The sequence below is a fragment of the Ricinus communis genome, chromosome 3 (genome assembly GCF_019578655.1).
Source record: "Ricinus communis isolate WT05 ecotype wild-type chromosome 3, ASM1957865v1, whole genome shotgun sequence".
Taxonomy (NCBI): domain Eukaryota; kingdom Viridiplantae; phylum Streptophyta; class Magnoliopsida; order Malpighiales; family Euphorbiaceae; genus Ricinus; species Ricinus communis.
Window position 1 is genome coordinate 22627679 of NC_063258.1, and position 11025 is coordinate 22638703.

Sequence of the window (11025 nt, forward strand, 5' to 3'; positions counted from 1 at the left end):
AAAAAGAAGACAAGCATGTAACTGAGAGAAGTAGGATTTAAAAGAAGATGAACATGTTTATCAATAGAAAGGAGAGTATCACCATTGTCATTTCTTGCTCTATGCCTCTCTAAGATTTTTTCTTATTAGTTGGATTATTTTGTTATATTTGAATATTTGATTTTGATATGTGGTGATGGAAAATGGATTTTTGATGGCTAAAGACTTTTTTTTTTTAAAAAATAAAAAAAATAAAAAAAAGAAGAGTAAAGAAGCTAAAGTGGCTTGAGTTTGAATTAATATGAAAGAATTGCTTGAACACTAATAAAGATTTTCTTATAAACAAAACAATATTTATGTTTCTTTTCTACGTATTCTTTAGCTTTAGTATTTATATTTTGAATTTTTATTCTATATGAAAAATTATGTGGAAATATAATTGGTTTTGTTAAATCAGATATTGCAGTTTAGATATTTAATAAAATGCCCATATGGAAAGAAATAACTTATTTATTGGCTTGTTATTATTGACTCCAATAAATACAGTAAATAGTATATAATAAATATATAACGAGTTTATTTTAGGTGTATGATACTATAAATTTTAAATATAATTATAATTGATTTTATTAAATAAGATATTACAATTTAGATATTTGATAAAATGTTGTATGGAAAGAACTAAATTTTCTTTTGGTTTGTCATCATTAACTCGAATGAATACAATGAATAGCATATAATAAGTATATAATGAGTTTGTTTCAAGCATATGATACTATAATTCTTAAATATAATTATAATTGGTTTTGTTCAATCAAATATACAGTTTAAATGTTTGATAAAATACATGTATGGAAAGAACTAAATTTCTTTTTGTGTTATTATTATTGACTCAAATGAATACAGTAAATACTATATAATAAGTATATAACGAGTTTATTTTAGGTATATGATACCATAATTCTTACTGAATCTTCTCCATTCAGATTTTAAATTATTTTTTTATATTTTTATTTAAATATATGGACATAATATTTATTTTTTTCACTACAAGGGATATTGGCAAGAAGGCATGAGGTATGTAAACCTTGATTTGTCACGACACCACCCGAGGGCCCGTGACCGGCACTAGGGAATGGGTAGGCTTAAGGCCACCGAATCCCGTAGTAAGCCTGACACTCACTAACTCAATCAAATCTCATATCAAATTAATATTATTAAAGCCACAAATTATCTTAACATTAAATGTTACACAATTAAATCGGTCTGCCCGAAGAATTAGGCGAGACCCGAAACTACAGAAAATTACCACTGATATCCCTACTATTACTACTGCGGAGAATCTAAGATTTTTACAATTTGACATACCAAATCAAACACCACCCGATGATGAAGAAGTCGGGTTACTGAGTAAGAGTCGCGGGAAGACTAACAGTCACGAATCTGAAAAATAGTAAATTGAGACTGTCAGTCTCGAGAGTGAGTTAAAATCAAATAATATAGAGACTATTGCTTTCTTCACAGAAAATATTAATCATTCAAATCAGTATATCAACCATGCACGTAAATACAACTCATATTATAATAATACCAAATAAATAAATAAATAAATAAAATATATTTTTATTTTTACGGGACGAGTGGTTCAGTAGAACCCTAACCCCAAATTCTAATAGCCTTTCGATCAGGGTCCATACCTCCAGCCTGAACACTTGAATTCCAAATAAGCCGACGCCCAGAGAGCGTTGCTCGATCAAGGACCTTAACTCCGGCAATCAACTGAACTCAGCCTAGAGAGCAATGCTCGATCAGGGCAAACAAATCCATAATAACCTTATTACCTATCTTTGATCATTACCGGTACGCACGCGGTCCTGATGCAACCCACCAGGTGGCATGTTCTACTAAAGCCACATTTCCCAAAACGCAATCATCACATTTAATAAATATCATTGTATAATGAAATCATTCAACATATATCGAAATAAAGATTAAAAATTTAGGATAAGGCAACGTGCAATTCGTGTTGAAAAATAATAATATATGTATTATTATAACGTTACTAATAATAATATTTATATTATTTTCAATAATTAATAATCAAGTGAAATTATTTATATTGCGATACTAATTATCATATTACGCATAAATTTCTAAAATAGCTTATTAAATTCAGACTTAGCAATAGTGCAACGATTAAGTTACTTTAACTCACAGGTTTTGGGCGACCTCCTAGCTCTGCTCCGGTCCCTCAGTTGGAGCGAGCCAAACAGACAGATCATCTAATCACGGAAAACAATTTATCAAAATGCTGAAACAATCGATCATTAATCCTAGGTCTAGACTCCTAGGACTGACTGTCTAAGAATCTCGACTCGGGAGAATTCTACCGAAAATCCGGCAGAACCTCCCCTACAACAGGAAATTACTCCCCATAAAAACGGGTCCAGGACCTGCTAGAAAATACTACAAATATCCAACAATCCAGACAACGGGAGTCGGGTCCCCAGACTTCACTATTTCCCGACTCCGCCACAAAGCACAAAATACGAGGCAAACAAACTGACAGACAATTATTTATGACTCACAAATATCATCAAATAATCAATATAAACCAGTAGACACACCATTAAACCAAGAATTTCTAAAATTACAGGCCAGAGAAAAATTACTGAGATGCTCGATCGCTCGGTCGATCGCCTCCAGCTGCCGGAGTCCGATTGACGATCCGAACTCACCATTGGACTCGAAACGACGCGCTGACGACGATCCCCACTTTCGATTTTCCGACCTGACACCCAATCATCCGAAAAGATTTACAGACGATCTCGGCCGTCGATTCACAAACGAAGCCCGATCGCCACGAAACCGGTGCCAATGCGAAGCTTGAGCTGAGGAGAGTCGGGATACGTCCTCCGATCGTCCATCCTCCGCCGGAGCTCGCCGGAAAAGCTGAAAAACGCCGGCTGCCACTCTAAATTTCACTTTGCCGGATCTTGCAACTCCGGCCACCCCAGGCGTCGCCACTGCTGCCAGAAGAGAGCCCTTGCCGAGAGGAGCCGATCGCCACCCGACTCGGCCGCCAACACCGCCGAAACGGCCTCCGGAAGCCGCTGCTCCTACGCGCGATTCCCGCTGCCAGACGCTGCCGTTCTCCGCCGCACGCTCGCGCCCGCCGCCTGCTGCTCCGACGGCCAGCCCGCGCACTTCCGAAGCCGCCACCGACGACGCACGCCACCGCCTTCCCCTTTTCTCTCTCTCTCTCTCTCTCTTCCCTGATCTTCTTTCTCTCTCTCTCTTCTTTTCCTTCTTGATTTTTCTTTCCCTTCAATATCGACATTTGACCCCTAAACTTTCCTTTATCCTTTCAATTAAGCCCTTAACTAATTAATTTGGGCCAAATCCGAATTATTGAAAATATATAATCACATAAATACCCCTGACCGACATATTTATTTACAAAAATACCAAACTCACAAATTTCTATTAAAACCCCATAAAAATAAAATTATACTTTCAATCCTTATTCCAAAATAAATTTCCAATTTAGTCCTAACACAAAATTAATTTAAATAGTAAATTTTCAACTTAAAACTTAATACCACTAAATAATTAAAATATCAATTTCTCAAAAATTCTTTTATAAACATCCTTTACAATTTCTTCCAAAATTTTCCAATATACATAATTTTATTTATACATATACATATACATTGGAGAAAAATCAGAATAACCAAAAAATATAATCTACCCTTCAAATAATTTACTTAATTAATTCTTAAAATTTCACACTAATTGGGTATAAAAAATAATTCATTTAATTAACTAATATTAAAATTTACATTAAATCATTTCAAATTAAACCAAATAAAAATGAAGCTAAAATTAACTTAAATAAAAACTCATTATTAAATATATAAAAATTCTGGATATTACAGATTTAATAGACATTGTCATACCAAAGGACAACAACTTCCCAAATCTAATAGTTAATGGTATATAACATACTCTGAGTATATTATAAATATTATTGTTTATACTAAAGTTATTTCGAGTATACAAATAGTATTATCAAAATATATTATAAATATATTGTGAATATATAAATAGTATTTTCATAGTAGATTCTGAGTATATTAATTTTTATTTAAACATGTTTATGTTTAAATATGCTTTGATGGCCAAAAGGACTAACACTTACACATTTACACTGAAGCATTAATTTTTTTTGCATATATATAAATCATTTATAATAAAGTCAAACAAATAAAATTTACAACTTAAAACATATCTATGAGAAAATAATACCTACTTAGTATCAAAGTCAATAATTCTATCACTAAACCTATTAATAGAACCACATAAAAATTACATAAAAATTATATCAAGTTTCTCACCCAAATCGCATAAAAAATAGAATTTGCGTAAGACAATAACATTATCGGAAACCTCTTCCAATGTTCATAAACTTGTTGATTAAAAACTATAGTCATATCTGATTTTTTTTTTCAGAGAAAAGAACCGTAATACGTAAAACTAATAAAATACAAAAAAGAAATAGAAAAGCTATAAGTTTCATTTTTTGAAAATTTAATAAAGAATTATAACAATATTTACATTTTACTTCTTCAACAATATATAGTATATGCTGAATATATTATGAGTATATAAGGAGTGTCTACTGTCATTTTTGAATTCATTAAAACCTATATATTTGATGCATAAGTACTATAGATTATAATAAATAATTTTAACTGCTCATAATAGCTACTAACTAATTATAAAAAAAAAATTAGTTACACAAGTTTTAATTTATGTAATTAAGTCATGAAATTGACTACAAAAGTTATTGTTATTAAATGTCATTTGCTATTGTCGTAAAGAAAAATAGATAGTCCATATAAATATCAAAAATTATTTTAAAAATCTGAATAGAAAAAGAAAATGAGAATCATAGTATTATATACTTAAAATAAACTTGTTACATATTTGGTTTATATTTTTCATTGTATACTTAAAAAATTATTTTATATTTTTAAGAAGAATTATTTTTCTATATAATGTACAATTATTTATTTAAATTATATATCTATATAATATAATAGTCAATATATAAAGATTTTATAAGTCATATATCAAGCACATATAATATAAACACAAAATTACTAATTTTTAAAAATATATACTTATGATATATTTATATATACTCAATATATACTATTTTTTGGATTTTTTTTTGTAAAATAGATCTAAGTACTTAGTTTTCTGTAGATCCGAATTTTGAAATTCAACATTCATCTTTTATAATTTTAAAATATTTAATAAATCACATAATTTAGTAGTTTTTAAAGAATTTTAATGAAATAAAATCTAAATGAATAAAATCAACTAAATATATATTTGAAATTGGACTTAAGTCTTATTAAATTAAAGAATTGATGAATTTCTATCTTCAAGAAGTTTCTAATCTTTAACTTTTTTGTTTGATGTTGTGAATTTGTGAATTACTAATGAGATTATTGTTAGATTTGTTGTAATTTTTTAGAGTTTGGATGGGCATTTGTTTTGGAAAAAATTTGTAATTTTTTGTTATTGTTAGATGCTTTCACTATCCATGGCAAACAATCAACCACAAAAAAGAAAATCACTTGCCTGAACAACAAACCACGGATTTTCAAAAAATAGTGGAAATATCAAAAATATAAAAGACAAAATTAAAAAGAAAAGATAAAGACTAAGAAAAAAAAATCAGAATTAGAGAGAATAAGGAAAGAAAATCGTAATCAAATATATGGTTTAGTGCAAAAAAATCGTTATAAGATAAAATAGAAAACAAAACCAACTAAATAACGTCAAAAACAAATAAATAAAAAGTATAAAAGTAAAAACAGGAAACAAAGCATATAAAAGTAAAAAAGTAAACAAAATAATATGGGAGATGTAATTTCCTCTTCAATAAATGGATGCTCTGCGAAAAATGGGTTAATATTTTGCAAACTTGCAATTTATTTTTATAAGAGTGAAAGTAATTTTCTTCTTTTTAATGAAGTCTTACTGGTGTTGCTGCTTAATGTAAGATATCTTTTATGTAGTTTTTATTATGTATGAAGATTGTTAATAGATTATATATTTCTATGTTATTATAAAAAATTGATAATAGATTATATAAAGATTACAAGTTATTTGAAAAATTAGAAATAATAAAATTGGATATAATTCTATAATCTTATGCTTACCCGAGTCCGAGAGTCAATTGTAACTCTTGGATTTAGATCTTCATATTCAAATATTATTTAATAAAAAATAAAATATTTTTATACTTCATATTTCGAGGCCTTATATCTTGATCCTCAAAAAACATTATATTGTGGTTCGGTTTAGATGCAACATTTGTATCAGAATCTTAACGTGCATCTTATATTTATGATTTAAAAAAATATTCATTAAATATGTATTAAATGTTCATTATTTAAACATTAAATATTTATTATTTTCTAACTTTATTTTGTTGAAAAAATATTTATTATATCTATGTTATATATGTTCGTTTGAATCCATTAATAAATATGATGTTCATTAATTATAAATATCCATTAACAAACTAATAGATGATATGTCTATGAATGATGAATGCTTATGTCAGTCACAAAAATATTTTAATATGCATCAGAAAAACAGTGAATCTAACTTTCATAAAAAACCAACATTATTTTTATTCGAAATAATATTTCATAGTGTATTGATAATTCTAAAACTAAAAGTGTTGCATTTTAGGATGGATATCAATATTTATTATTCGTAGACACAATATTTATTTATTTATTATAACGAGGTTTATTTTTTATTACATGAACTTTTAAATGTTGATTGTTTTATTGAAGGTTGTCCATCATTTTTTATTTATATGTTCATTAATTTATTCTTGTTAAATGAGTAGTTATAACTTTATATATGTATCTCAAAATGTACTTGAATTCCTATAGCGTTGAAATGTGGGATTATGTAGCGAAGGAATTGAAAGTTCTCACTAAAATAAAAATAGTGAAGAAAGAATTCTTCCTAGAAAAGAATGGGTGGATGCCCACAAGAAGCACAACCACAAAAATAAGCAAGCAATAACGATACTTGTGAGTTGCCTTTCTAGAGAAGAATGTGGGAGAATGCAACATTGCACTATAGCTCATTAAATCTGGACTACCTTGGAGAACTATCATAAAAATCTAGGAAAAGTTCCTATGGATGTTCTCATAAGTAAGCATCTAACTTATGAGATGTATCTTATGAAGGATGAATTTGATCGAGAATATGAAAAGAAAAAAGCCCTAGCACTTAAGGCTAGCACAAGAAGCAAATGACGTCCCAAGTGATGATGAAGATCAAGAAAAAACATTAAGTAAGAGTGATCATATAGCTCTCATCACCAAACATGTAAAAAGAATACTTGAAGCCAAAAAGAGAAGAAGCAACAAGCCTTTCACAAGTAAGAAACCCTTCTCCAAATCAAGAATAAGTAAAGACAAGAAAGAGAAAGTCACTTGCTATGAATATAGAAAACAAGGATATATATCAAGCCAAATTGTCCCAAATACTTGAAGAGGAAGAAAGTGAGAAAAAGAAAAGAAAATGGGTTTGAAAGCTACTCGGACTGATGCATTCTTATCCTCCAATAATGAAAGTAAAAGAGAAGAATATGCCAGTCTTTATTTCGTGGACAACATGGAAGACTCCCATGAGGTATACTGTTACGACCCGATCTGTGGGCCCGTGATCGGCACTAGGGAATGGGTAGGCGTAAGGCCACCGAATCCCATAGTAAGCCTGACCACTCACTAACTTAATTAAATCTCATCTAATATCACTGATGTCACAATTTCTTAATCATTAAATTCTACATATTTAATTCGGTTTGCCAGAAGAATTAGGCAAGACCTGATACTACATAAAATCACAACTAATAAGTCTATTACTTCTACTGCGGAGAATCTAAAATTTTACAAGTCAAACATGCCAAATCAAATACATCACTCGATGATGAAGGAGTCGGGTTGCTAGATAAGAGCCGTGGGAGGACTAACAATCACAGATCTGAAAAACAGTAAAATTGAGACTGTCACTCTTGAGAGTGAGTTCAAATCATATATCCAAAAACAGTTACAACCGCTTCAATAACACATTTATTTAATTGAAATAAATATTAATTCATGTAAAAAAATAAATGTGTCATGCCATGCTTAAATAAAAATAACTTTCACATACTACGGGACGAAGTACCTCAGCAGAACCCTAATCTCAACACTAACATCTCAATTCTCTCATTCTAACAGAACTGGCTCCCAGAGAGCGAAGCTTGACCAGGGTCCTTAAATCTAGTTCAGTCACTTAATTATCATTAACTCTCTTAGCCTTTCGGCTATCTTACTCCAATAAGATTGGCACCTAGAGAGCGAAGCTCGACCAGGGTCCTTAAATCCAGTCCGGTCACTTATGTTTCCAAATAAGCCTGCGCCTAGAGAGCAATGCTCGACCAGGGACCTATACTCCGGCAAACACACTCTACTTATGATATATTTATATATACTCAATATATACTATTTTTTGGATTTTTTTTTGTAAAATAGATCTAAGTACTTAGTTTTCTGTAGATCCGAATTTTGAAATTCAACATTCATCTTTTATAATTTTAAAATATTTAATAAATCACATAATTTAGTAGTTTTTAAAGAATTTTAATGAAATAAAATTTAAATGAATATAAAATCAACTAAATATATATTTAAAATTGGACTTAAGTATTATAAAATTAAAGAATTGATGAATTTCTATCTTCAATAAGTTTCTAATCTTTAACTTTTTTGTTTCATGTTGTGAATTTGTGAATTACTAATGAGATTATTGTTAGATTTGTTGTAATTTTTTAGAGTTTGGATGGGCATTTGTTTTGGAAAAAATATGTAATTTTTTGTTATTGTTAAATGCTTTCACTTTCCATGGCAAACGATACCACAAAAAAGAAGATCACTTGCATGAACAACAAACCACGGATTTTCAAAAAATAGAGAGAATAAGGAAAGGAAATCGTAATCAAATATATGGTTTAGTGCAAAAAAATCGTTATAAGATAAAATAGAAAACAAAACCAACTAAATAATGTCAAAAACAAATAAATAAAAAGCATAACAGTAAAAACAGGAAACAAAGCGTATAAAAGTAAAAAAGTAAACAAAATAATATGGGAGATGTAATTTCCTCTTCAATAAATGGATGCTCTGTAACGCCTGCTTTTTCTCATCATTCATGTTATGTGCATTTACATTTAATCATTGGGCATATGATGGTATATCAATAATATTTTTATTTTATGAGAACAGATATATATTAATTATAAGTAGAGAATAAGAAGCATGATATTAGATTATTAATTTAGATAAGTTGATTAAGTACTTGGGTTATGTGTATTAAGCCTTAAGACTTAATTGAGCCAATAGTTGAAGGTTGGGTAAATAGATTGGACTTAAAAGATACAATTAAAAGTTAGTACCTATATATGGTTAGTAAGAATTAATTTAGGATGATAAAACTAGTTTAAGTAGGTGGTAGCATTGAGAGATGAATCTTGGAAATTGGAACCATGAGCGAGCTCATTTTACCTCTTCATTTCTCTAAAATTCGTACATGGCCAAAAACACAAAATTTGGAATAAGAGAGAGGAGTGGAATATCTAGAAAAACTTAAGATTAAGATAGGATTTTACCAACTATTGAAGGAGCCAAGCTAAAGCTAAAGGATTTAAGCATATTAACAACCCAAAAGCTGAAATTGGTGAGTTGTTACTTGAGTGTTATTAATTTGTCATTAGGGTTCTTGATTACAGATTGAAAAAACTTCAATTGATGCTCTTATTCATTAATTAAAGGTCTGATTATCATGAATTGGTAGAGTATTGAATGATTTCATAGAGATTAAGCTTGATTTAAGTTTAAGTATGTCAAGATGGAAAACTGTCAAAATTCCAGCAACCTTGATGTTCTCTATTTTAGGCATAACATGGGTTATATAAGTCCAAATTAAGCTTAATTGGTGTCTATGAAAATTTTGAAGAGTCTTCTATAACTTTGTAGTTTTGTGATTTTGCTATTTTTACCGTTTTAGTTGCTTAAATTGAGCAAACAGATTTCTACTCGGGTACAACTAGCTGTATGACCCTTGCTCAGTAATTTGAAGATAATTAAATCTATAGAAGTCGGAATTGAGTAATTCTTCTTGGAGATGAAACTAGACGCATAAACGGATATGTCTATTTAATACGATATTTTTTTATTAAGCTAATTTTTCCCAGCAATAAATATACCTTGGTACTAAATTCTATCTAGAAAACAGAGATGTTGGAGATTAGTTTTATACAATTTATTTGATGTTAATTTGAGTTAAATTGGTATTTAACTAGATGGAAAATATTTTTATGATATTAAAACAATAATTGAGAGTCTTAGAGGAAGAGTTAGACCTATGAATTAGAGAGGGGATGATCTTGTAATGCATTAGAACTAGCATTTACATGAATATTTGAAATATGCATGAAATGTGAATTGATGAGTGTGTTGACAGGTACTCAAAGGCCTGGAAAGGAAGGTTCTTATATGCTGAAGGAATAAGTGTATTTTGAGTAAGTAAATAGTTAATATTTGCTATATTCATATATTTAATCAAATGTTCTGCGAATGGTTGTGTTTGCTTAATATTGTGTTATGTTTGAATGAATGAGATGGAAATGATTGGTGTTGGGTGGAACAATTGTTACTGCTTCAATATGATATAAGTGAAATGATTGAATTGTGATGTTAAATGCATATGTGCATGTGAATGGTGGATTCCCCTGTGAAAAATATATATATAAAGCCTTGGGAGGCTAAAGCCTAGAGAGGCTATAAAAGTGTATAATGTGAGGATGAGGCGGAGCAGCTTACGTGTGCGATGGGTGAGGATGAGGCGGAGCAGCACATAAAAGGGGATTCACAAGCCGTGAGAACTAACCATAATTGTTGAATT

The 11025-nt window shown here is 29.8% G+C and overlaps 1 long non-coding RNA gene across 1 annotated transcript; it reads right to left on the minus strand.

The window, feature by feature from the left end:
* Positions 1–1691: 1691 nt before the first annotated feature.
* Positions 1692–3288, minus strand: LOC125369484. The gene is made up of 3 exons (XR_007215185.1): positions 2652–3288; positions 2195–2261; positions 1692–1883 (listed from the first exon to the last, which is right to left on the minus strand). It is a non-coding gene; the product is annotated as an uncharacterized LOC125369484 (long non-coding RNA).
* Positions 3289–11025: the final 7737 nt, after the last annotated feature.